This window comes from Leptonychotes weddellii, unplaced genomic scaffold, assembly GCF_054177405.1.
Source record: "Leptonychotes weddellii isolate Sample4059 unplaced genomic scaffold, ASM5417740v2 HiC_scaffold_12867, whole genome shotgun sequence".
In the NCBI taxonomy this organism is placed as follows: Eukaryota; Metazoa; Chordata; class Mammalia; order Carnivora; family Phocidae; genus Leptonychotes; species Leptonychotes weddellii.
The window spans coordinates 1-6,007 of NW_027707835.1; the positions used below are offsets into that span (position 1 = coordinate 1).

General features: G+C 42.1%; 1 pseudogene; it reads left to right on the top strand.

Moving 5' to 3' along the window:
* The first annotated feature begins 3,469 nt into the window (after positions 1-3,469).
* Positions 3,470-4,939, top strand: LOC102746974 (heterogeneous nuclear ribonucleoprotein F-like; annotated as a pseudogene).
* Positions 4,940-6,007: the final 1,068 nt, after the last annotated feature.

The window sequence follows — 6,007 nt, forward strand, 5'->3', positions numbered from 1 at the left end:
GGACTCTGAGAAACAAACTGAGGGTTTTAGAGAGGAGGGGGGTGGGGGGGATGGGTTAGCCCGGTGATGGGTATTAAGGAGGGCACATTCTGCATGGAGCACTGGGTGTTATACACAAACAATGAATCATGGAACACTACATTAAAATTAATTAATTAATTAATTTAATTAAATAAAATACCCACCACTTCACACGGCTTCCCGTTACTGCTATCGTGAGCCTCCACGTTCTAAAACTCTGCCTGAATGGAAGCTGAGTCCTCATCTATCAGCAACATCTTCATCAGCAGTTTGTCTTTAACACAACACAGACCGCATAGTTCTTCTCCACAAATATGATAGCATTTTAAATATCTGGGATACTATCAGGTCCCTCATAAAGGTTAAAGTCTTTTAGAAAATCTTCCAACAAGAATTGCAATCCCCTATCTTAAGGCTGGTTTCTTTCCTGAACCCCAAGCTGTGAAATGTGCTCTCTCGGAGTGGTTTAAACTGTTTTCCTTGCAAAATTCCAAAACACAGACTTGCTTATTCTTAGGCCATATATTTCTGCGAAGTGAGACTGGATCATCTGCCTCGTCTCGTACATCACATTCTTGTTTGTTGCTTCCTTTTAACTCATGACCAACACACCTGCCTATAACGTATAAATCTTGTGCTAACTGCCAAAAGGTAGGGGACTCTCACTTGCAGAATACTTCAAACCCTTTAGCTTTTTTGTTTTGCTTTGTTTCTGTTTATGTTACTGTCTTACCAGCTCTAATGAGCTATAATTGACATATAACATTGCATAAGTTTAAAGTGTACAACATGTTGATTTGATACATTTCTATAAACCCTTTAGTTTTTGCTTTGTTTTATTCCTTCTGTTATTGATCTCCATTTTTCTCTTACTATCCCTATTGCGATATTACTCATTTCGGGAAATGATGATACCTGGAAGAAGAAAGGTATGCTCTCCTTCTATCTAAAGACATTTCTTTAACAGAAGGACTCCTTATTTGCTGACTTTATCATTTCTTTATCCACTACTTGAATAGGTGATATCATTAGGGAACAACTGTCTATAGATCATGGACACATTTTCACTAACTTGTTTGTCCTTTGCCCCATTTGTAGAAATGCTCTTCATTTTTAAAGATTTTATTTATGTATTTATTTGAGAGAGAGCCAGAATGAGAGAGCACAAGCAGGGGGTGAGCAGCAGAGAGAGGGAGAAGCAGGCCCCTCGCTGAGCAGGGAGCCGATGTGGGGCTCAATCCCAGGACCCTTGGATCATGACCTGAACCAAAGGCAAACACTTAACTGACTAAGCCACCTAGGCGTCCCTCTCCATGTATGTGTGATAGTTAATTTTATGTGTCAACTTAGTTAGGCTCTGAAGCCCAGTTGTTGGTCAAAGACCAGTGTACATATTGTTGTGAGAGTAATTTTTAGATGTGATTAATATTTAAATCAGTAGACTTTGGGTAAAGTGTATTACCCTCTAAAATGTGGTGGGCTTCATCTAATCAGTTGATGGCCTTAAGAGCAAAGACTGATGTTTTCAGAAGAAAAGATTGTCCTCAAAATTGCAACATAGAAACTCTGCCTGAGTTTCTAGTGAGACAGTATATATATATGTACACACACACACACACACGTATGTAGAGAGAGAGAGAAAAAGAAACAGAACCAACTATATATATTGAGAGAACCCTGACACATACACTGTATATATATTTTGATGTATGTGGATAGATGATACATAGATGATGATGATAGATAGATAGATAGATAGATAGATAGATAGATAGATAGATAGATGATAGACATAGTCTGCTATAAAGGTAAGCAATACAGGCACACTATTTTTAAGTTAGTTAGGCTAATTAGTATATATGCATAGTTCAGCATTAAATAATACAAGAAAGCATATACCAAAAAAAGCACACAATCCCTCCCCTTCCCAAGCTTCTCAGTCTTTTGGTTCCCCTTCCTAAGTTAGCTATTGTGATCAGTTGCCTATGGATCTTTTCAAAGATAGCCTTTATATGTATAATCATGTACATGTTTTTATTCCCACATAGTAATACATTATATGAAGTGTTTTGCACCTTTCTTTTTATTGTTAATATTTCATTAAGATGCTTCCATATAAGTACATATAGAATGATCTCCCTTTTTTCACAATTTGTTACCATAATTTTAACTATTGAAATTCATTTAGGATATTTCTAATTCACTGCTATGTCATACCATGCTGAAATCACATTATTCCAAAAACTGTGTGTGTGTGTGTGTGTGTGTGTGTGTGTGTGTGAAAGTTATAGTTTATCTTTACAATACAATCCTAGATGTTGAATTTCTGGGTCAAAGATTTATGTGCTTTTTTTTAATTTGTGAAGTAATGCTATGTTAATATTAATATGACAAACTTTGTTATATGATTAATATATCCTGATACCACTCTGATATTTAAATAACATTTATTACTATTTGGTGTCTGTGGTCCTGTGTCAGGGCAGGGTACTATTTTATCTTGTGTCAAGCAATTAATTTGGAAATTTGTGATTCCTGATATTGTCATAATTCCAAAATTGCTATGAACAGAGTAAATCACTGAAAAACCTTTAAAACAAATGCACTATTTGGGGATGGGCTATTAATATCACTGTAAGAGGTTACCGGAAGTAGGGTTATAACAACAGCTGCACTGTCATAAAGCTCAGGGGCATGGTTAGAGACTCACATGATGAGAGAATTTGTATCCACATCAAGGAAGGGTGAAAATCTTAGTGAAAATATTTTGAATTGTTAGATAGATCAAATCTCATATGAGATCTCAAAAGTGATTGCAAGAAAAAACAGAGCTGCTTTTCCTAAGAATAGATTCATTTTGTGTTTTGATTTCCATACAATCCTAAGAGGAGGAGACACACAGGTGTTTGATGTGGGTTTTGTTTTAGCTCTCACCATTCTCCCTTGTCTCTTCTCCTGTCTTCTCTTCGTTACCAGAGCTTTTGCCAATCCTTCTGCTTCTGAGAAGTTTCTTTTTATTGCGTCAATTTGAAGAGAGAGAGAGAGACAGAGAGAGAGATCACTGTACCTGTACTGAAAATGACTACACTTGAGGGCAATTTCACTTTATACATTGTGCGCTCATCCAAGATGAAATGTTGGTGGTAGTTTTGGACACTTAAGCCAAGACATCAGAACTGCGGGGTGATCTAAGGGCAGGAGAGCTGTGTCCCTTTGTGAATTTCTTCCTCAAACTTTCCCTTGAATCCACCAACAGCCCAGTTCATTTTATTTCCTAAATAGCCCTCATATCTATCCATTCCTTTTTCATTTCTGCTGCTTTCCATGCACAGCCTTGCCCTTGTCTTCTCTCCTTCTCCTGGATAATGAATCTCCCTAAGCCCATAGTGTCCCTTTTCCCTAAAACCCTCTGGTGACATTCCTGTGCCCTGAGAATAAAGACTAAACTAAAGGCCTGCCCCAGGAGGAAGGGAGCTAGAGCCCATCCCAGGCCCGGCACCACCAGGCCTGGTTGCTCTGGTGAGTGCTGGGGCACTAAAGTAAGATGGCCATAGGGCTCTTGTTTAGGACAATTCATTACTTACCAGGGGTGTGTCCAACTGTGGGTACTCCTTCCCTGGGGGTTGTTGTTTAAGCCACAGAAAGCTGCACCCAAGCATATTGATGTCTGTCCTCTCAAGTGTCCATGATGCTGGGACCCAAGGGAGGTGAAGGCATTGTGGTCACACTCTGCGGCCTGGCCTGGTCCTGCTCTGTTGTCGAGGATGCGCAGCATGTCCTTTCTCAGTGAGCAATCCCTGACAGGGCTGCAGGCATTCATCCCTCTTAAGCTAGAGAAGGCAGGCGCAGCAGGGAGGCTTTTATTGAACTCGAATCAGAAAATGATGTAAAAATGGCCCTTAAAAAAGACAGGGAAAGCATGGGACACCGGTACGTTGAGGTGTCCAAGTCCCACAGAACCCAGAGGGACTGGGTGTTGAAACACGGCGGTCCGAACAGTGCTGACACCACAATGACCGCTTCATGCGGTTTTGAGAACTCCCATCTGGATGCACCAAGGAAGAAATCGTTCAGTTCTCATGGTTGGAAATTGTGCCAGACAGGATCACATTGCCTGTGACGCCAAAGGCAAGGTTACAGAGGAAGCCTTGTACGGTTCGCCTCCCAGGAGTTAGCTGAGAAGGCCCTAGGGAAGCACAAGGAGAGAATCGGGCACAGGTATACTGAAGTGTTCAAGAGCAGTCCGGAAGAAGCGCGGTCATACTCGGATCTTCCTCTGAAGTTCACGTCTGTACAGCGGCTGGTCTTACCTCCGCCCCGGCACAGCCAGGAGGTGTATTGGCATCGTCCAGCAAGCAGGCCTGGAGAGGATGAGATCTGGTGCTGATCATGCAGGCTATGGGGGCTACGAGGAGTACAGCGGCCTCAGCGACGGCTACGGCTTCACCACCCATCTGTTTGGGAGGGACCTCAGTTACTGTCTCTCGGGCATGTATGACCACAGATATGGAGACGGCAAGTTCACTGTCCAGAGTACCACTGGACCGTGGGTCCACATGAGGGGCTGCCACACACAGCCACAGAGTACGACATTTACAACTTCTTTCCCCTCAACCCTGGGAGAGCCCGTGTTGAGATGAGCCCTGATGGAAGCAGTGATGGGCAAAGCCGATGTCGAGTTTGCCGCTCGCAAAGAAGCTATGGCAGCCATGTCCAAAGACCGGACCAACGTGCAACACAGCTCTCCAGAACTTTTCCTGAACTCCACAACTGGGGCCAGCAATGGGACATATTGCAGCAGGATGGTGCAAGGCATGGGGGTGTCAGCCCAGGCCACTTGCGGTGGCCTCCAGAGCAGTCTGTGAGTGGCTGCTCCCGGGCTGGCTCTGGAGGCCAGAACAGCGTGGGTGGATACGGCAAGTTTCCTAGGAGCATTTCAGTTACTGCAATCAAATTTTCACAGGCAGCCAACAAGCAGTGAAAAGTGATTATGGCTCTAGAGGAAGCTGTGGGACCCATTTTGTACCAGGAGTTGTGAAATCTGGATTAAGAAATCACCTCTTCAGTGTTTTCTCATGCAAACTTTCTTGTAGTATGTGATAATGAGTAAACTAAAACTCCTTTCAGCGTTTCTCAATTAACATTTTGGTAGTGTACTTCAGGGTGATGTTTCTGAGTTAAAGTAGTTTTTAAGTACATTAAATGGATCTTTTACACCACATCACCATGAACACCTTGGGGAGGCGTGCTTTTTTGGAAAACTCAAGGTGTTAGATTTCTATCTAATTCAAAGAGGAACATTTTCATGTTTGTTTATTCTAGTTTATTTTCATTTAAAATCTTTTAGGTTAGGTTTAAGCTTTTTTAAAAAATAAGTTAGTTTTGGAGAAGGCCCAGTTCTCCAGGTGAGCACCTGTTTGCACCATTCCCCATGTCACCACCTGAACTGGCTAGTGTCAGCGTCCTCGCATTTAAAAGAAGGATGAGCATCATGACACCAACTTCATAAAGCTGTCATGAGACCTGAATGCCCCCACAAAACTCTTAACACAGCCCCTGGCATATTGTGTGTGCTCAAGAGATACTAACTCTTATGATCATTACTAATAACATATTAAAGTTTTCCACGACTAGAAAAAAAAAAAAAAAAGACTTAAAACTGGCTTTGTACTGTGATTTCCTTTTGGGTGTATTTTGCTAAGTGAAACCTGTTATATTTTTTTGTTCACTAATTTTTTTTTCTTAAAATAAATTTTTTTTCACGCACACAAAAAACTAAACCAAATAATAAAATAAAGCCTAAACTAGGGGCGCCTGGGTGGCTCAGTCGTTAAGCGTCTGCCTTCGGCTCAGGTCATGATCCCAGGGCCCTGGGATCGAGCCCCACATCAGGCTCCCTGCTCCGCGGGAAGCCTGCTTCTCCCTCTCCCACGCCCCCTGCTTGTGTTCCCTCTCTGGCTGTCTTTCTCTCTGTCAAATAAATAAA